At 39.3% G+C, this 22514-nt stretch overlaps 1 non-coding gene across 1 annotated transcript; it reads left to right on the top strand.

The window, feature by feature from the left end:
* Positions 1-22032: 22032 nt before the first annotated feature.
* On the top strand, positions 22033-22139 carry LOC127108997 (small nucleolar RNA R71). The gene has a single exon (XR_007796487.1). It is a non-coding gene; the product is annotated as a small nucleolar RNA R71 (small nucleolar RNA).
* Positions 22140-22514: the final 375 nt, after the last annotated feature.

Below are 22514 nucleotides of genomic sequence, written 5' to 3'. Positions count from 1 at the left end.
TTCCCCAGTAGCCTCGTTATAGGGAGTGTAATACTTCGACAGCTCTGTGAACTTAGCAGCATACTCAGTAACCGACCGGTTACCCAGCTTCAATTCTAAGAACTCTATCTCTTTCTTTCCTCTGACATCCTCTGGAAAGTACTTCCTCAGGAATCTCTCTCTGAACACCGCCCACGTGATTTCAGTACTTCTAGCAGCTTCCAACTCAGTGCGGGTAGCAACCCACCAATCATCTGCTTCCTCTGACAGCATATGCGTACCGAACCTGACCTTCTGGTTATCGGCACACTCAGTCACTCGGAAGATCCTCTCAATCTCTTTCAACCACTTCTGAGCACCATCTGGATCGTATGCTCCCTTGAACATTGGAGGATTATTCTTCTGGAACTCACTCAGTTGACGAGCAGCTCCCATTCCCACAACATTCGGATTCCCTCCAAGTACTCCAGCTAGCATACCCAGAGCCTCAGCAATCGCAGCATCGTCTCTACCTCTTCCAGCCATCTCTAATTCTGAAAACCCAACAAGCTAAAACAATAAGTACTGATAGGGTTGCACAACACCTATCACGTACAGGGAAACAGAATAATTACGACTCGACTCGACCAACCAGGCTCTGATACCACTAATGTAACACCCTTCTAAAATACCCCAATAATTAAATACAACAACAAAACATAAATCAGAGTAGATATGCAATTTAAGGGTGTCACACTTGACACTTCACACCATTCATCAAAATATCCTGTCATGCTCATTTATTTAATCAAAATAAAACATTGCACAATACGCAGCGGATAGAAATCCAACAATGATCAAAACATGTAACACATTACATGTACAGTTGTTCAACAACCAAAATGAAAACCTAGTAAAACATCCCCTCCCGATGTTACATCTACCAGAGCATGACCCACTAAGGAACTACACTAGACTCCAAGCACTAGCTTCTACTCAATCACTGCTCGTTACCTGAAACATAGTTGTAAGGGTGAGTTCCTCAATCGATATAATAAGCATTATAAAATATCATGTAATGCTAAGTAATTTAACACATTCATCACCCTAATCAGATCACACATTCAACAACGGTAACATCAACTAACATCATACTCAACACAAACACAAAACACACGTATAATATTGGAATACATCCATTCATATTATACGTCATACAATACAATATGCAATGAGACTCCATGCATGCGGTACCGACTATTCGTGAACACATAGTTCAACCTCACCGATCAAATCCAGATACGGCTACCAAGCTCACTAGTCCCACTCATTTGAGACCTAGTGACTCACTCACTAATTCCTCACCATGGGAATTAGCTACCACCCCAAGGGCTATGATATGCACGCTAATCACCTAGCATGCAAACATCAACAACAATTCCACAATAATTCACTCACTAATTCCTCACCATGGGAATTAGCTACCACCATAAAGGCCATAATATGCACGCTAAATCAACTAGCATGCAAACATCAACAATTCACAATGGACATATGCTCACACTCTAAGCCATAAAACAGTCCATTCCACAATTGCATACATAATACATACATTCACAGCATTATGCATACCATCATACATCATCAGCATATTATCACAAAATCATATCATGCCATGCCAATTAATAATCACAGTATTAGCACACTCTACTAATACCTACACTGCTCAACACAACGGGAAATGATCCCTACTATATCATGCATCAGCTAAATTACATCACCCAGCTGAAACGACCAAAACTGCACAACAACAGCTCAGAAAAATCACAATTCTGCCCATACGCGTATTGCCTGTCTCATACGCGTATGGCCCATTTCTCAGCCAATCCCATACGCGTATTGCCTGCCTCATACGCGTATGCTACGCGTACCAACAGAGACAAAACCACGTTCAAAACATCATCTTCCTCATCCATACGCGTATGGACTCACCCCATACGCGTACCACTCAAAGGCTACGCGTAAAACGCGCGTATGGCGCGTATCAGCGCCCATTTCCTCCCTACTAGGCCATCTCATACGCATATTGCCTAGTGCCATACGCGTATGACCAGAAACAACATTTCCAGATCTGCTATGGGTTTTCTCTGCTACGAGATTCCTCAGATCCAACCTCCCACAATCCAATTTTACACAGTGTTCGTTCATATCATCTAACACGAATCATACCCTATTCAGTTTCTCAAATTTTAACATTTTTCCATCTAATTCTTACGAATTTTCTTCAATTATAACTCATATCACATTCATCCATAAGTTCATAAATTTCAACATTCATCATTCTAATCAGGGTCAAATCAATGGTTTATCACTACCCATTACATGTTAACCCATAATACCCATCAAACGACGATAAACCCCCCTTACCTGAGATAATCCGGCAATCCTTTTGCTTCGAGCCCTTCCTCTCTTCAACCCTTGTTCTCTGGCTCTTTTCCCCTTTCTCCACTTTAGAGTCGTTTTTTCTGTATTCACGTGAAAACTCTCTTTTACCAAATGGGACCTTTTCTAATTCCAACTTTTATTCCAATAATAATAATAATAATAATCTAATAATAATAATCCAATTATTTAATTAAATTAATAAATATACTATTAATTTAAATTAAATAATTATCCTTATTTCATCGGGGTGTTACAATTTCCATTATTACAAAATGCATACAAGTACTACGGATCAAAAATTATGAACAGATGTATACTTCAGCTCAACTTGATATGACATTTCAAATTAAATCCAAACTCATGGAAACTACAACAAACAACAACATTCAAAGAACGTAACATCCGCATAGAATAACGACGTACATAAATGGGATCGTCCGTGTAGGATAACGGAGAAGACGTAGCATGCGCATGGGATAGCGGTGCATACAAAATGCAATGTCCTTATAGGATAACGGAGATGAAATGTAGCAACCGTATGGAATAATCGGTTCAAAGGCGTCAACGTGTAACGCGAGCCAATGAACTACACTGACAAAAGTGCGGGGGTCGATTGCGGACCCTCTTCGCTTGCCTTCTCTTGAGGACTTATCAGGGGTATTGGGAAGGGGACACCTCTTTGGAGGTCTTTAGCACAAAAATACACAAATAAATCAGATTGCCTTCCCACATGGCACAGACTCCCAGCAAACATCACCTACAGAGTAGGACTTATGCAATGAATGTCTAGGTCCTACTTCTCATGGCATCAATGATAAATGTCTACCCTACTTCTCATGGAATCGGATAGTGCGGAAAAGTAAAAGGGTTAATAAGTATACCAAACTCATGGTAACATAGCTCGCGTAGAATATTGAACCCGCTCCCCCACAAATAAAGGGGAGTGCATTCAATCACGCGCTTGGAACTTTCAATCGGTGTACCTTGCACATCTCAACAAACGCGTCAAAAATAACAAGAAAGAGTAAAATGCATCGTATATTTATCACAATCATCGAATAGAAGTGAGAGAGGTGCAAATATAGTATGTAAACACAACGGAACAACGTCAGGGGCAGCCGAGTATTACCACTTGAGATGAGGGAAAACTAATTCGAAAAAGTGCAAATTCAATCACAATGAACATCCACAAGCACACAAAGATAAACATATGCAAACAGGGAGGTGAGAATACAAAATTCACACAAAACGACACTTAAAATCGATGAAATCAGAAAATAAGCGTCAAAAACCACCGACTCGGAACGAGACAAAAATCGCATGCTCACTAGTAAATGGGACAAGGAACCCAAAAACGAACTCGGTTCGGCCAAAACCCAAGTAAAAGCAAGATTCTAAACCTTCTAAAAAAACAGAACCAAAAACGTGCAAAAGTGAAATTTTGAAATAAAAAATAAATCATACGAATGCTTTCGGAATCACTTACCGATGCGATTTCCATTATTACAAAATGCATACAAGTACTACGGATCAAAAATTATGAACAAATGTATACTTAAGCTCAACTTGATATGACATTTCAAATTAAATCCAAACTAATGGAAACAACAACATTCAAAGAACGTAACATCGGCATAGAATAACGACCTACACAAATGGGATCGTCCATGTAGGATAACGGAGAAGATGTAGCATGCGCATGGGATAGCGGTGCACATAAAATGCAATGTCCGTATAGGATAACAGAGATGAAATGTAGCAACCGTATGGAATAATCGGTTCAAAGGCGCCAACGTGTAACTCGAGCCAATGAACTACACGGACAAAAGTGCGGGAGTCGATTGCGGACCCTCTCCGCTTGCCTTCTTTTGAGGACTTATCAGGGGTATTGGGAAGGGGACACCTCTTTGGAGGTCTTTAGCACAAAAATAACCAAATAAATCAGATTGCCTGCCCACATGGAACGGACTCCCAGCAAACATCGCCTACAGAGTAGGAATTATGCAATGAATGTCTAGGTCTTACTTCCCATGGCATCAATGATAAATGTCTACCCTACTTCTCATGGCATCGGATAGTGTGGAAAAGTAAAAGGGTTAAGAAAATATACCAAACGGATAGCAAATCCGTAATGAGCAAGCAATGTAGAAAACAGAAACTCAGAGAATCGCATACAAGCTAGCATCAACCAGTTAGAAGGCGGAACATAATCTATAATGCAAATGGACATCTTCGACGAAAATAAATCGCAACGGCGTTGGTATACGCAAACCTGCATCACGTAAATACCAAACGAATATAGATAACAAACTACATTTCCTGAGAAATGGAAAACCAAGAATCAGTGTGGAATAACGAACTCACGGTAACATAGCTCGCGTAGAATATTGAACCCGCTCCCCCACAAATAAAGGGGAGTGCATTCAATCATGCGCTTGGAAGTTTCAATCGGTGTACCTTGCACATCTCAACAAACGCGTCAAAAATAACAAGAAAGAGTAAAACGCATCATATATTTATCACAATCATCGAATAGAAGTGAGAGAGGTGCAAAAATAGTATGTAAACACAACGGAACAACGTCAGGGGCAGCCGCGTATTACCACTTGAGATGCGTGCAAAACTAATTCGAAAAAGTGCAAATTCAATCACAATGAACATCCACAAGCACACAAAGATAAACATATGCAAACAGGGAGGTGAGAATACAAAATTCACACAAAACGACATTTAAAATCGATGAAATCAGAAAATAAGCGTCAAAAACCACCGACTCGGAACGAGACAAAAATCGCATGCTCACTAGTAAATGGGACAAGGAACCCAAAAACGAACTCGGTTCGGCCAAAACCCGAGTAAAAGCAAGATTCTAAACCTTCTAAAAAAACAGAACCAAAAACGTGCAAAAGTGAAATTTTGAAATCAAAAATAAATCATACGAATGCTTTCGGAATCACTTACCGATGCGATTTCCATTATTACAAAATGCATACAAGTACTACGGATCAAAAATTATGAACAAATGTATACTTAAGCTCAACTTGATATGACATTTCAAATTAAATCCAAACTAATGGAAACAACAACATTCAAAGAACGTAACATCGGCATAGAATAACGACGTACACAAATGGGATCGTCCATGTAGGATAACGGAGAAGATGTAGCATGCGCATGGGATAGCGGTGCACATAAAATGCAATGTCCGTATAGGATAACAGAGATGAAATGTAGCAACCGTATGGAATAATCGGTTCAAAGGCGTCAACATGTAACGCGAGCCAATGAACTACACGGACAAAAGTGCGGGAGTCGATTGCGGACCCTCTCCGCTTGCCTTCTCTTGAGGACTTATCAGGGGATTTGGGAAGGGGACACCTCTTTGGAGGTCTTTAGCACAAAAATAACAAATAAATCAGATTGCCTGCCCACATGGAACGGACTCCCAGCAAACATCGCCTACAGAGTAGGAATTATGCAACGAATGTCTAGGTCTTACTTCCCATGGCATCAATGATAAATGTCTACCCAACTTCTCATGGCATCGGATAGTGTGGAAAAGTAAAAGGGTTAAGAAATATACCAAACGGATAGCAAATCCGTAATGAGCAAGCAATGTAGAAAAAAGAAACCCAGAGAATCGCATACAAGCTAGCATCAACCATTTAGAAGGCGGAACATAATCTATAATGCAAATGGACATCTTCGACGAAAATAAATCGCAACGGCGTTGGTATACGCAAACCTGCATCACGTAAATACCAAACGAATATAGATAACAAACTACATTTCCTGAGAAATGGAAAACCAAGAATCAGTGTGGAATAACGAACTCACGGTAACATAGCTCGCGTAGAATATTGAACCCGCTCCCCCACAAATAAAGGGGAGTGCATTCAATCATGCGCTTGGAAGTTTCAATCGGTGTACCTTGCACATCTCAACAAACGCGTCAAAAATAACAAGAAAGAGTAAAACGCATCATATATTTATCACAATCATCAAATAGAAGTGAGAGAGGTGCAAAAATAGTATGTAAACACAACGGAACAACGTCAGGGGCAGCCGCGTATTACCACTCGAGATGCGTGCAAAACTAATTCGAAAAAGTGCAAATTCAATCACAATGAATATCCACAAGCACACAAAGATAAACATATGCAAACAGGGAGGTGAGAATACAAAGTTCACACAAAACGACACTTAAAATAAATAAAATCAGAAAATAAGCGTCAAAAACCACCGACTCGGAGCGAGACAAAAATCGCATGGTGACTAGTAAACGGGACAAGGAACCCAAAAACAAACTCGGTTCGGCCAAAACCCGAGTAAAAGCAAGATTCTAAACCTTCTAAAAAAACAGAACCAAAAACGTGCAAAAGTGAAATTTTGAAATAAAAAATAAATCATACGAATGCTTTCGGAATCACTTACCGATGCGATTTCCATTATTACAAAATGCATACAAGTACTACGGATCAAAAATTATGAACAAATGTATACTTAAGCTCAACTTGATATGACATTTCAAATTAAATCCAAACTAATGGAAACAACAACATTCAAAGAACGTAACATCGGCATAGAATAACGACGTACACAAATGGGATCGTCCATGTAGGATAACGGAGAAGATGTAGCATGCGCATGGGATAGCGAAGCACACAAAATGCAATGTCCGTATATGATAATGGAGATGAAATGTAGCAACCGTATGGAATAATCGGTTCAAAGGCGTCAACGTGTAACGCGAGCCAATGACCTACACGGACAAAAGTGCGAGAGTCGATTGCGGACCCTCTCTGTTTGCCTTCTCTTGAGGACTTATCAGGGGTATTGGGAAGGGGACGCCTCTTTGGTGGTCTTTAGCACAAAAATAAACAAATAAATCAGATTGCCTGCCCACATGGCACGGACTCCCAGCAAACATCGCCTATAGAGTAGGACTTATGCATTGAATGTCTAGGTCCTACTTCTCATGGCATCAATGATAAATGTATACCCTACTTATCATGGCATCGGATAGTGCGGAAAAGTAAAAGGGTTAAGAAATATACGAAACGGATAGCAATTCCGTAATGAGGCAGCAACGCAGAAAAACAGAAACCCAGAGAATCGCATACAAGCTAGCATCAACCAGTTAGAAGGCGGAACATAATCCATAATGCAAATGGACATCATCGACGAAAATAAATCGCAACGGCGTTGGTATACGCGAACCTGCATCACGTAAATACCAAACGAATATAGATAACAAACTACATTTCCTGAGAAATGGAAAACCAAGAATCAGTGGGGAATAAAGAACTCGCGGTAACATTGCTCGCGTAGAATATCGAACCCGCTCCCCCACAAATAAAGGGGAGTGCCTTCAATCACGCGCTTGGACCTTTCAATCGGTTAACATTGTACATCTCAACAAACGCGTCAAAAATAACAAGAGTAAAATGCATCATATCTTTATCACCATCACAGAATAGAAGTGAGAGAGGTGCGAAAATAGAATGTAAACACAACGGAACAACGTCCGGGGCAGCCGCGTGTTACCACTTGAGATGCGTGCAAAATTAATCGGAAAATGTACAAATTCAATCACAATGAACATCCACAGGCACACAAACATAAGCATATGCAAACAGGAAGGTGAGAATACAAAATTCACAGAAAACGACACTTAAAATCGATAAAATCGAAAAATAAACGTCAAAATTCACTGACTCGGAACGAGACAAAAATCGCACGGTGACTAGAAAACGGGACAAGGAACCCAAAAACAAACTCGGTTCGGCCAAAACCAGAGTCGAAGCACGATTTTTAATCCTTTTAAAAAAACAGAACCAAAAATGTGCAAAAGTGAAATTCTGAAATCAAAAATAAATCATCTGAATGCTTCCGAAATCATTTACCGATGCGATTTCCATTATTATAAAATGCATACAAGTGTTACGGATCAAAAGTTATGAACAAATGCCTTATTGAGCTCAACTTGATACAACATTTCAAATTAAACCCAAACTCATGGAAACAACAACAAACAACAACATTCAAAGAACGTAACATCCGCATAGAATAATGGCGTACACAAATGGGATCGTCCGTGCAGGATAACGGAGAAGATGTAGCATGCGCATGGGATAGCAGTGCATACAAAATGCAATGTCCGTATAGGATAACGGAGATTAAATGTAGCAACCATATGGAATAATTGGTTCAAAGGCATCAGCGTGTAACGCGAGCCTATGAACGACACGGACGAAAGTGCGGGGGTTGATTACGGACCCTCTCCGTTTTCCTTCTCTCGAGGACTTATCAGGGGTATTGGGAAGGGGACGCCTCTTTGGAGGTCTTTAGCACAAAAATAAACAAATAAATCAGATTGCCTGCCCACATGGCACGGACTCCCAGCAAACATCACCTACAGAGTCGGACTTATGCAATGAATGTCTAGGTCCTACTTCTCATGGAATCAATGATAAATGTCTACCCTACTTCTCATGGCATCGGATAGTGCGGAAAAGTAAAAGGGTTAAAAAGTATACCAAACGGATAGCAAATTTGTAATGAGCAAGCAATGCAAAAAAACAGAAACTCAGAGAATCGCGTACAAGCTAGCATTAACCAAACCAAACGCAGTTAGAAGGCGGAACATAATCCATGATGCAAATGGAGATGATCGATGAAAATAAATCGCAACGACGTTGGTATACGCGAACCTGCACACATAAATACCAAACGAATATAGATAACAAAGTAATTTCTTGAGAAATGGGAAACCAAGAATCTGTATGGAATAACGAACTCACTGTAACATAGCTCGCGTAGAATGGCGAACCCGCTCCCCCACAAATAAAGGGGAGTGCATTCAATCACGCGCTTGGAACATTCAATCGGTGTACCTTGCACATCTCAAAAAACGCGTCAAAAAAAACAAGAAAGAGTAAAACGCATCATATCTTTATCACAATCATCGAATAGAAGTGAGAGTGGTGCGAAAATAGTATGTAAACACAACGGAACAACGTCAGGGGCAGCCGCGTATTACCACTTGAGATGCGTGTAAAACTAATTCGAAAAAGTGCAAATTCAATCACAATGAACATCCACAAGCACACAAACATAAACATATGCAAATAGGGATGTGAGAATACAAAATTCACACAAAACGACACTTAAAATCGGAAAATAAGCGTCAAAAACCACCGACTCGAAACGAGACAAAAATTGCATGGTGACTAGTAAACGGGACAAGGAACCCAAAAACGAAAACCAAAAACGTGCAAAAGTGAAATTTTTAAATAAAAAATAAATCATACGAATGCTTCCGGAATCACTTACCGATGCGATTTCCATTATTACAAAATGCATACAAGTACTACGGATCAAAAATTATGAACAAATATATACTTAAGCTCAACTTGATATGACATTTCAAATTAAATCCAAACTAATGGAAACAACAACATTCAAAGAACGTAACATCGGCATAGAATAACGACGTACACAAATGGGATCGTCCGTGTAGGATAACGGAGAAGATGTAGCATGCGCATGGGATAGCGGTGCACACAAAATGCAATGTCTGTATAGGATAATGGAGATGAAATGTAGCAACCGTATGGAATAATCGGTTCAAAGGCGTCAACGTGTAACGCGAGCCAATGACCTAGACGGACAAAAGTGCGGGAGTCGATTGCGGACCCTCTCCGCTTGCCTTCTCTTGAGGACTTATCAGGGCTATTGGGAAGGGGACACCTCTTTGGAGGTCTTTAGCACAAAAATAAACAAATAAATCAGATTGCCTGCCCACATGGCACGGACTCCCAGCAAAGATCGCCTACAGAGTAGGACTTATGCAATGAATGTCTAGGTCCTACTTCTCATGGCATCAATGATAAATGTCTACCCTACTTCTCATGGCATCGGATAGTGCGGAAAAGTAAAAGGGTAAAGAAATATACCAAACGGATAGCAAATCCGTAATGAGCAAGCAATGCAGAAAAACAGATAACAAACTACCAGGAATCAGTGTGGAATAACGAACTCGCGGTAACATTGCTCGCGTAGAATAGCGAACCCGCTCCCCCAAAAATAAAAGGGAGTGCCTTCAATCACGCGCTTGGACCTTTCAATCGGTGTACCTTACACATCTCAACAAACGCGTCAAAAATAACAAGAGTAAAACACATCATATCTTTATCACAATCATAGAATAGAAATGAGAGAGGTGCGAAAATAGTATGTAAACACAACGGAACAACGTCCGGGGCAGCCGCGTATTACCACTTGAGATGCGTGCAAAATTAATCCGAAAATGTATAAATTCAATCACAATGAACATCCACCAGCACGCAAATATAAGCATATGCAAACAGGTAGGTGAGAATACCAAATTCACACAAAACGATGATCGCGACTTTATGAGTCGAATTTGGGGTACAAACTGCAAGTGCACAGTTCAATCGCGTAGTTTTAAAGGATATCGATCCCACAGGGACTTATGAATCGATATACCGTTTTCTAAGGTTACTTCGTAAAGCTAAGGCGGGTAATACTTTTATTGTTTGGGGAAAAGCTAAAACTAAAAATGGGGTCTAAATTAAATATCTAATAAGCGGATATCGGTATGTAGTTCGTCATAATTAGGGAATCAATTCTTTGTTGGTTTCTTGGTTTTAAAATAAATCCTTTCAGTTGACACTATTGATTAAAAGTCTTATCTCAAACTCTCGCTCTGTTGAATAAACTATGATTTTATATTAACGTAGCTGTCACTTATTAGTTAAGTCAAAAACCACTCTTTGAAAACAATAGGATCCGTAGAAACTCTTTTTAAGAAAAATACTAATTATTTAAACAACCTTGTCTCAAACTCTCGCTCTATTGACTTAGATTATATAATTAAATTCAAATGCTTAACTCTCGTCCTCACATTCAACATTTAAAAATAATTTTTGAAAAAGATTAGAATTTAATAAACTCTAAAAATTGCTTTCGCCCTGATCTAGAATTAATGTCCAAGTTACACTGTCCAGTTAAAAACTCAAACTCTCGTTCTATTGATTTTAACTTCTTTATGTCTTTTACTTTCGTACAAAAACCTTGTTATTAAACCTGTAAATTGTGACCATAAAAAGAGTGATTTTTATTTTAAATGTAATTAAACCGACTTAGTTTGATTCCTTCATTCCGCTTACTCTACATACCGACACCTAAATAAATTAGCCAGACATGCTAAACAGATCTAAATAATTATCATGCATAAACAAATTCATCTCAGGCAAATAATATAAATCAACAATAAAGCAGGGCATATATAAATTCAAACAATAATTAAAGAACCTGAGTAATTAAATAGCAGTCTTGAACATCCACCACAGACCGGTTGGATTTGTTCTTGAATTCTTCAATCAGACAGAAAAAATAAAAGTGAAGGAATAAAAATCTAGGGTCTAACGTAAGGTTAGATCTAGTGAAAGGTACACAATAGTTTCCGGTGTAGAAACTACTGTGCGAAAAATTAATTAATTGCTGGAAAAGAAAATAGAAATTGCAAAGGAAAGAATATAAAAATTGTAAAATTAATGCTGTAAAAATGTGCTTTTACTGCTGGAAGAGAAAAAATGCGAAAAAGAGAAAACGGCGAAGAAGCGTGGAACCTCCAGGGTTTACCGAAAACTACTATTTATATTGGTCACTTGTTGTAACTGTTTCCAAAGGTATTCCGTGTAAAGGGTCTTCACGTGGCAAGTCGTCAAGCGTAACAATAGGCCTCAATGTCTTTGTTGCGCTCCTGAAGCCAAAAATATAGGAGAATGGTGTGACGTCCGTCACACCATGTGTTACGCTCGTAACACAAGTGGGCAAAGCGTGACGCTCGTCACAACCTTTGTGACGCTCGTCACAGGCGCAGCGCCTGTGCTTTTGGGCTGGGCTTTGGCTTTTGATATTTGCTTCTTTCCATTCCTTTTTCACCTCCTTTTCTTCCTGTTTTTACTTGTGCTTCAAATAAACTACCTGAGATAAATAAAAAGAAAATACTGAGTAATATCGAATAAAATGAAATAAATTGAAGTAAATAATAATATAATTTAATTAAATTGAGTCCTAGAATGTGATATTATTTCATGTTATCAAACTCCCCCATACTTAGATCTTTGCTTGTCCTCAAGCAAAATACAGTATAGAACTTGTTTTAAGAATTTAGCCAGATGAAATTTCAAAACACACATCAATTCGTACTAGGTTGCATGTAAATCTTGTTTAGAAGTAACTTGAGTTAAATCTCGACATTAACAACCACCGTCACAACCTCAGATAACCCCACCTTATGCAAACCAGTTCAAGTCATGCTATTATAGCTATCCTAGTTCCTTTACTCTTATTTCACCCGTTTTCATTCTAGCGAAATCACATTAAGCCCTTTATCTTTTCGCGCACATAGTGGAGTAACCAGTTAGTGATTCTGATCCCCTTTTAGCTAGAAGTTCTGGTACATGAGTCGGATAACTTCGTTATTTAGTCCATTGCGAATTGCGGGGGATCGGACCGTAGTCTGCCCTACCAAGTTCAGCACCAGATACCTGCTGAACCAACTCATAATGGATCTTTCATATTATGCTTTTGTATGATCTGCAACCTTTAGATTAAATGATCTGGTAAGGATCACCTAACTTACTTAGTGCATTTCCTGATATATATATTTTTTATGTTACTTTGGGAATCATTCACTTATATTCATCGGCTATCCACGTAGTTTGCTATTAAGATGGTGCTGACTTCTTGTATAAACTACTCGGGGTTACTATAAGGTTAAAAATCCATGGGCTCGTATAATAGGTACTTATCCTGATCTAACATGTTGAGGTTTGTTTAGAGTGTTTGGTGGTAATAGTTTTTGTCTAAATTTGTCTCAAGTTCGATAAAATGAGCAACCTTTATACTTACTGAGTGTGTTGAATTTTTGTTATGGCTCATGAAAATTTGAGGGAAAGATAATAGGAATTTTTTTCACACTCGGGACTTAACTTAAAATAAATCTATATTATAATAAAATATATATTTTTTTATATATAATTTCAAGGGAAATAAAAATGAAAAGAAAGGTACATACTTGAAAAATGGAAGATAGAAAGAACACGGTTTCCCCCCCCCCCCATACTTAAATGAAACATTGTCCCCAATGTTTCAAAGAAAACAAAAGATAAAGAAAAGAAGAAAAAAGAAACTAAAGTTAATGTTGCCTGCCGCCTCTTGTTCTTGGACCTGGTGATCGTTGATGTACTTCTAAGTTGTCAAACCTGCTAAGCAAATCAGTGAACCGCTGGTCAGTTATGGCATTCCTCGCTTCCTGTTGTTCTTGCATTTGGCGCATCATTTGCATCATTTCGAGATTCTGCGCTTGCATACCATCAATAGCATCCATGATGTCGTCGTTGGTTGTAGGTGTTCGTCGTCGACGACGTCGTGAGGATGGGCCAGCTGCATTATCGGAAGGGTTGAGCGGGACTGATTGTTGTGCAGGAGCATGGTCACCTTGCTCCATTTCTTCGAACTCGTCTGTAGACGGGTTTGCATGTGAAGGCTCGGTAGCTTCAGGAGAATTCAGATCATAGAGGTGGCGGCTGGGGTTGGTGACATCTGTTAGGGCGATGTTGGGTAGAACAATGCTTGGGACTGCCTGGTTATTCACCATAAGGTAATATTTTCCGCCTACTCTGTTCTTAATCAGGCGGTTGGACCGACAGTAGCTGATATCCATAAATAGGGGAGGTAAAGATTCTAAAGTTTGGAGTCGGTCCCCTAGGTTTAAGCCAAGTGCTATTGTGGTGATCAATCCTCCAATTACAAAAGGTTGACGGCCTCTAGCACATAAGGTGCGGATATGATGAAATAGGAAAGAAGCAGCGTTTACCTGTGTATCTCTTTCGAAGACGCAATGGAGGAAGAATAATTCCTTTGCGTTGACTTTGCTGTTGTTTGGTCTTCTAAAAACTGTGTTTTGCAAGATGCGGATAAAGTACCGGATAGTTGGGTTATGGATATGGGAAACAAGGAGCTCTTCCCAGTTGTTGGCATCTACACCGGATATTTTCCTAAAGAGGTCGAAGGCGGCAACTGTGTTCCAGTTTGAGTTTGGAGGGATTCTTGGGTGGACTCGGTCTCCTACAGGGAACTGTAGCATGGTACTCAATTGGTTTTGGGATAGGGAGTATTCGGTGTTGAACATATGGAAGGTTGCGGTACCGGTTAAGTACTCGTCTTCACCGGTGGGAGTGTTGTACGAATATGAGCTTAAGAATTCTAAGGTTAGGGATGGGTAGGTAGGTTGATTATGCGTGCATAGAAAGGTTACATCAGCAAGACGGATCATCCATTCTATACCTTGAACTCATCCTAATTCTTGTAAACAAGTTAGATCAGGATACCTGGTAGAGGTGACACCTCGTTGCTGGAAACGTTCGAACTGCTCCCTTTGATAATTTTCATCTTCGGATCGGAAGATGATATTTCCGAAAGCTTGGTTGCCCGCCATATCGATAAGTGTTTTGAAAGGGGTAATTAGGGGAGAAGGGAAATGAAATTGATATTAGAGAATGGTTTGTGGTGTATGAAGAAAGGTTTGGTGGGTATTTATAGGAAAAAAATTTGGAAGTTGGGAAGGAAGTGGTTGAAAAGTAAATAAATGTGGGTTAATGTGAATAAATGGGGAAGGTAAAAAGGTGAAGGGTTGTAACGTTCGTCTCAACGGCTAGTAACGTTAACATGGTCAGACGATGTCACGCTCGTGACAGGGGCGTTACGGGCGTCACAGGCACTTGGCGTGACGTCCGTGATAGGTTGTGTGACGCCCGTCACACAGTCTTTCTGGCATGGTTACGTTCTTCATGATAATTATAGTAATTTTTTTTTATTATTATTTATTTTGTTTTGTTTTGCTTCAGTTTATTTTATTCTGCTATTGTGATATTTTAAATTGCCTTGCATGCTATTCTACTTTCCATAATATATATATATATATATATATATATATATATATATATATATATATATATATATATATATATATATATATATATATATATATATATATATATATATATATATATATATATATATATATATATATATATATATATATCTTAATAAGTTATGTAGGTAGCAACAGTAGAGAGCATTATTGATAGATATTGCATAATTCATGATAAAGTAAAATAAATCAATAGCTTCATAAAATAATCATAATGTAACATTGGAAAAAGGAAAACAAAAGATTGTGAAAAAAAAGGAAACAAATACGAACATAATTTGAAATAACATTAATGAATAATCTAACTAAAACTAAATAACTAAGAAAAAAACAACTTCTATCCATCTACAAGATCTCTGGCCGGAGGAGCAAAAGAGTTAACACGGTTTAGCAACTCGTGAAATTGATTTGTCATACTGTTCATGCATCCTAGAACTTCGTGTCTCATGTCAGCGAACTCTTTCCTGAGGGCGTCTTGTTCTGACATCAAGGCTTCAATGGCGGTGTTAAAATCAGTTCCGGGCATATGATGTCTAAGGTCGGGTATTGCCGATTCTTCGGTCTGAACAGGTTGAGGAGGAGGGTCAATATCATAATAACCAGATGGTGTATGAGGGTCAGATTCAGCATAAGGGATCTGGTCATCACAAATCTCATAGTCCTGGATGGATTCAGTGGATCTAGCAGGACAGGGGGTTTCGTTCAGATTGTAGAGCCAGTTATTGCGGTTATGAATACTGGTCCTAGGATTGGGCAAGGTAAATAGGCAAAGAACTTGGTTATTAATTATAAGTTCAAACTCTTCAGATCCGAGGTTTGCTATAAACATAGTGTTGAAGAGGAAGGGTATACTCATAATCGTAATGCCACAAAAAGGGCTTAAGTCAAGCATAGGTTGACGTAATCCGATAGCATTACCAATCATGGTTATCAAACCGCCTATTCGAATTGGTGCTCGTTCATCTTGGATAAGGCGGTCAAAATTTGCTAGCATAAAGGTGGCACCGTTTACTGGACGGTTCTGGGAAGCACAAAATATGATGAAGAGTTCATCACGTGAAACTGAAGTACTGTTTGGCTTCTCTCCAAATAAGGTGTGGGTCAGGATCTTATGGAAATAACGGAAGGCCGGGTTATGTATGTTTCCAGAGAGAAACTCATGTTCCTCGGGATCGTCATTTCCAATCAAGCTACCCCAAAAGTGTTCAAGTTCTCTATATTCAAAAAGTTCTTCCTGGCTCACTGTGAATGTATCAAGGGAGGTAGGGAAACCTAAAAGGTTGGTAAAGTCTCGAATATTAAATTGGTACTCCATGTTGAACATTCTGAACTGGATAAAACCTCTGCTTATTCCTTTCCCATGGCTGGGTAGATAGATCAGGGAGCTAAGGAATTCTAGTGTTAGTCTCCGGTAGGTGACGAAATGTCTACGGATAGGAGAGGTTTCCCACCCAATCTGACTCAGCAAATACATGACACTTTCTCTTAGTCCAAGGGCAGTCATTGCCCAGTCATCAGCATACAAACTAGGCAGCATCTCTCTCGTGGCTAGTTCCTCAAACCTTTGTTTGTGAGCTTTCCCTCTGAATTTGATACCCATACGGTCAATTTGTCCCATCAGGTTAGTGTTAGCTAGAGAAAAGAAAAACATGAGTTGTAGTCAGGATTTGGCCAAATGCCGAAAGAAGAAGAGAAAAGTTTTTAATAAATTAAGATTAATTAAGAATGAATACTAAATAAAATTTAAAAGAATAATTAAGGAAGAAATGAAAATATAAATACTTGTGGGTTGTCTCCCACTAAGCGCTTTGTTTAATGTCGCAAGCTCGACATAAAAAAAACTATCGAATATAATCTATAAATTCTGGAGGCATTTCGTCTAAGTGCAAGATTTGTGAATCTTCATTGTTTTCCGCATAGTGATAATGTTTTAGACGTTGCCCGTTTACGGTGAATGGTTCCATAGATTTGCCTTTAATTTCTACTGCTCCACTGGGAAAGACATTGGTGATATGAAAAGGACCTGACCATCTGGATCGTAGTTTTCCCGGAAACAATTTTAGCCTAGAGTTAAATAAAAGGACTGCATCGCCTTGTTTGAAGATTTTCCTTGATATGCGCTTGTCATGCCATTGTTTTGTTCTTTCTTTGTAGATTCTGGCATTTTCATAGGCGTCTCTTTTGAGTTCCTCCAGTTCGTTTATATCAAGGATTCTCCTTTCACCAGCGGCCTTATAGTTTAAATTTATATTTTTAATAGCCCAATAGGCTTTATGTTCTAATTCTACCGGGAGGTGGCAGGATTTTCCATAAATAAACTTAAATGGGGTCGTCCCTATGGGAGTTTTGTAAGCAGTTCGATAAGCCCATAAAGCTTCTGGTAGTTTTAACGACCAGTATTTCCTTGAAGTTGCAACTGTTTTTTCTAATATTTGTTTAATCTCTCTGTTAGACACTTCCACTTGCCCGCTGGTTTGAGGGTGGTAAGGTGTCGCTACTCTATGCCTTACGCCATACTTAAACAGTAGTTTTTCGAGTACCTTGGATATGAAATGCGATCCACCATCACTGACTACTATTCTTGGGACACCAAATCTCGGAAATATTATATTCTTAAAGAGTCTAGTTACTACTCGGGTGTCGTTTGTTGGAGAAGCTATAGCTTCAATCCATTTTGAAACGTAGTCAACCGCTACGAGTATGTATTTGTTACCGAAAGAGGGTGGAAAAGGTCCCATGAAGTCTATTCCCCACACGTCGAAAATCTCTACTTCCAAAACGCCCTTTTGTGGCATCTCGTCACGTCTAGATATGTTTCCTGTGCGTTGACATCTATCACATTTCTTAATAGCCGCATGTACATCCTTCCATATATTTGGCCAATAAAAACCGGCTTGTAGGATTTTAGAGCAGGTCTTGGATGTACTTGCATGTCCACCATAAGGAGCAGAGTGACAGTGTTGGATTATATTTTCTACCTCTTCTTCGGGTATACACTGACGGAAAATACCATCGGGGCCTCTTTTAAAAAGTAAGGGGTCATCCCAGTAATAGTGTTTTATGGCATAGAAGAATCGTTTCTTCTGCTGGTAGGATAAAGTAGGTGGAACTATTCCGGCAGCTAAATAATTGACGAGATCAGCGTACCATGGTGTAACAGATATAGCTAAGGTGGTTTCTACCTGTTTATCAGCGTTATTTTCTTCCAAAGTAGCTACAAGTTTATCGTACGAGAAATCATCGTTAATTGATGTTCTTTCCGGTTCAAGGTTCTCAAGTCTAGAGAGGTGATCTGCTACTACGTTTTCAGTTCCTTTCTTGTCTTTGATTTCCAAGTTGAACTCTTGTAGCAACAGGATCCATCTTATGAGTATAGGTTTAGCATCCTTTTTTGTTAAGAGGTATTTGATAGCAGCGTGGTCAGTGTAAATGACTATTTTGGCTCTGACCAAGTAAGAACGAAATTTATCTAGCGCAAATACTACTGCTAGAAGTTCCTTCTCGGTCGTGGCGTAATTCATTTCTGCTTCATCTAGAGTTCTTCTTGCGTAATATATTACGTGAAGCTTTTTATCCTTTCGTTGTCCTAAAACAGCACCTACAGCGTAATCACTGGCATCACACATTATTTCGAATGGTTCATTCCAATCTGGTGTCTGCATTATGGGTGCGGAGATCAATGCTTGCTTAAGCGTTTGAAATGCTTCTAAACATTTATTGTCGAATATGAATTCAGCATCTTTCATCAATAGTCCGGTTAAAGGTTTAGTTATTTTAGAGAAGTCTTTGATGAATCGTCGGTAAAAACCGGCATGTCCTAAGAAGCTTCGTACTTCTCTCACGGTTTTCGGGGGTTGAAGGTTTTCGATTACCTCTATTTTGGCTTTGTCTACTTCAATTCCTCTGTTCGAGATGATGTGTCCTAAAACAATTCCTTCTTGTACCATAAAGTGGCATTTTTCCCAATTAAGTACTAGGTTTACTTTTACACATCGCTCTAGAACTCTTTCTAGGTTTTCAAGGCATTCTTCAAAGCTTTGTCCGCATACGGAAAAGTCATCCATAAATACTTCCATGATGTTTTCGAGGAAATCGGCGAATATTGCCATCATGCACCTTTGAAAGGTTGCAGGAGCATTACACAGGCCAAACGACATTCGTCTATAAGCGAAGGTACTAAAAGGACACATGAACGTTGTCTTTTCTTGGTCATCAGGATGAATTGGTATTTGAAAGAAGCCTGAGTAACCAACTAGATAGCAGAAATGAGAATGTTTTGCCAATCGTTCTAACATCTGGTCAATGAATGGTAAAGGGAAATGATCTTTTCGGGTTGCTTTGTTTAGTTTCCTATAGTCAATGCACATTCTCCATCCCGATTCGATTCGTTTGGTTATAGTTTCTCCTTTTTCGTTTTCAATAACTGTTATACCTCCTTTCTTCGGTACTACGTGTACAGGACTAACCCATTTTCTATCAGATATAGGATATATGATACCTGTCTCTAATAACTTAGTTATTTCCTTTTTCACTACCTCACTCAGGATCGGGTTTAGTCTCCTCTGGTGTTCCCTAGAAGTTTTACAGTCTTCTTCTAGCATGATGCGGTGCATACAAATAGAAGGACTTATTCCTTTAAGATCGGTGATGTTGTATCCTAGCGCGGTTGGATACTTTCTTAAGATATGCAGGAGTTTTTCGGTTTCGAGTCTTCCTAGGTCTGCATTAACTATCACTGGTCGTTCAAGTTCTAAGTCTAGGAATTCATATCTCAGATTTTTGGGAAGTGTTTTCAGGTCTAGGGTTGGTTTCTTAAGGCATTGGTAGGGTCCAGTGTTATTGCCAAACATTGGTTAAGTTTGTCTTCTACAAGATAGTCAGATGATTTGTCTTTTTCTAATTCTGTTTCTTTTATGCATTCATCAATGATATCAATGAAGTAACATGTGTCTTCTATTGCAGGTGCTTTCAAAAATTGGGAAAGAATGAACTCAATTTTCTCTTCTCCTACTTCGAAAGTGAGTCGTGCTCGTTTTACGTCTATGATTGCACCGGCAGTTGCTAAGAACGGTCTTCCTAGTATGATGGGTGTAATTTCATCTTCTCTAATGTCCATAATTATAAAATCCGTTGGAATGTAGAATTGACCTATGCGCACGGGAACGTTTTCAAGAATTCCTACAGGATATCTAAAAGAACGATCTGCTAGTTGCACAGACATTTTAGTTGGTCTTAATTCTCCCATTTCCAATCTCTTGCATATGGATAAAGGCATAACACTAATACCGGCTCCTAAATCGCATAAGGCTTTGTCGATGACAAATTTTCCTATGTGACAGGGTATAGAGAAACTACCCGGGTCTTTGAGTTTAGGAGGCATATTCTGGATTATAGCGCTACATTCAGCAGTGAGTGTAACGGTTTCGCTATCTTCAAGTTTCCTTTTATTAGAAAGAATTTCTTTTAAGAACTTGGCATATGAGGGCATTTGCGTAATAGCTTCTGTAAACGGAATTGTGACGTTTAATTGTTTCAGTAGGTCAACAAATTTTTTAAATTGGCCCGCATCTTTGGTTTTAATAAGCCTTTGAGGGTAAGGGATAGGTGGTTTATAAGGTGGTGGAGGTACATAAGGTTCCTTCTTTTCTACGGTTTCCTTATTACTCTCTTCCTTTTCCTTAGGTTTATTTTCTTCCTCAGTTGACTTTTTAGAGTTTTGGTTTTTTATCCTTGGATCAGACAGTCCTTCCACTTCCGTTCCACTTCTTAGTATGATTACGTGAGCGTGGCTTCTCGGGCTAGGTTGGGGCTGTCCAGGAAATGTACCAGTTGGGGCAGCAGTAGGCGCTTGTTGTTAAGCTACTTGTGATATTTGCGTTTCCAGCATTTTGTTATGGGTAGCCAGGGCATCCACTTTACTTGCTAGTTGTTTAATTTGTTCGCCAGTGTGTACATTCTGGTTTAAGAAATCTTTATTGGTTTGTTGTTGAGAAGCTATAAAGTTTTCCATCATGATTTCCAAGTTGGATTTCCTAGGGGCGTTATTGTTAGGTGTGGATGAGATCGGCTTTTGATATCCCGGAGGTATAGCTGGGGCTTGATTTGGAGATTGTCCAGGTGCGTATAAAGCATTATTACTCTTATATGAAAAATTTGGATGATTCTTCCAATTTGAGTTATAGGTATGCGAGTAGGGGCTTCCTTGAGCATAGTTTACTTGCTCCGCTTGGATCCCTGTTAGGAGTTGACAATCTGTAGGAGTGTGACCTTGGATTCCACAGACTTCGCAATTCTGAGTTTTGGCAACCACGGCGGCTGGAGGTGATACATTTAAACTTTCAATTTTCTGGACCAGAGCATCCACTTTTGCATTAACATGATCAAGGTTACTTATCTCGTACATGCCAGTTTTCGTTTAAGGTTTTTCCACCATTGTTCGTTCGGTTCCCCACTGATAGTGGTTTTGGGCCATGCTTTCGATAAGTTGGTAAGCATCAGCATAAGGTTTGTTCATTAGTGCACCACCTGCGGCGGCGTCTATTGTTAACCTCGTGTTGTACAAGAGACCATTATAGAATGTATGAATTACTAACCAGTCCTCTAAACCATGGTGTGGACAAAGTCTCATCATGTCTTTGTATCTTTCCCATGCTTCGAAAAGAGACGCGTTATCTTTCTGTTTAAATCCATTTATCTAGGCTCTTAACATAGCTGTTTTGCTCGGCGGAAAATATCGGGCAAGAAAGACTTTCTTTAACTCATTCCATGTGATGACTGAGTTGGAAGGGAGAGACTGGAGCCATCTTCTAGCGCTATCTCTTAACGAGAAAGGAAAAAGACTAAGTCGAATTGCCTCTGAAGTGACACCGTTAGCTTTAACAGTATCAGCGTATTGGACAAATACGGATAAATGAAGGTTTGGATCCTCGGTAGGATTTCCAGAGAATTGGTTATGTTTCCTTGCCTGCAACAGTGAAGGTTTAAGTTCGAAGTTGTTTGCTTCGATTGCGGGTGGAGCAATACTCGAATGCGGCTCATCTTGCGATGGAGCGGCGTAATCTCGAAGAGCACGAGCTGGTTCTGC

The sequence above is a fragment of the Lathyrus oleraceus genome, chromosome 7, assembly GCF_024323335.1.
Source record: "Lathyrus oleraceus cultivar Zhongwan6 chromosome 7, CAAS_Psat_ZW6_1.0, whole genome shotgun sequence".
In the NCBI taxonomy this organism is placed as follows: domain Eukaryota; kingdom Viridiplantae; phylum Streptophyta; class Magnoliopsida; order Fabales; family Fabaceae; genus Lathyrus; species Lathyrus oleraceus.
The sequence above is the reverse complement of the archived record's forward strand: the minus strand, read 5'-3'. Positions and strand labels throughout refer to the sequence as shown.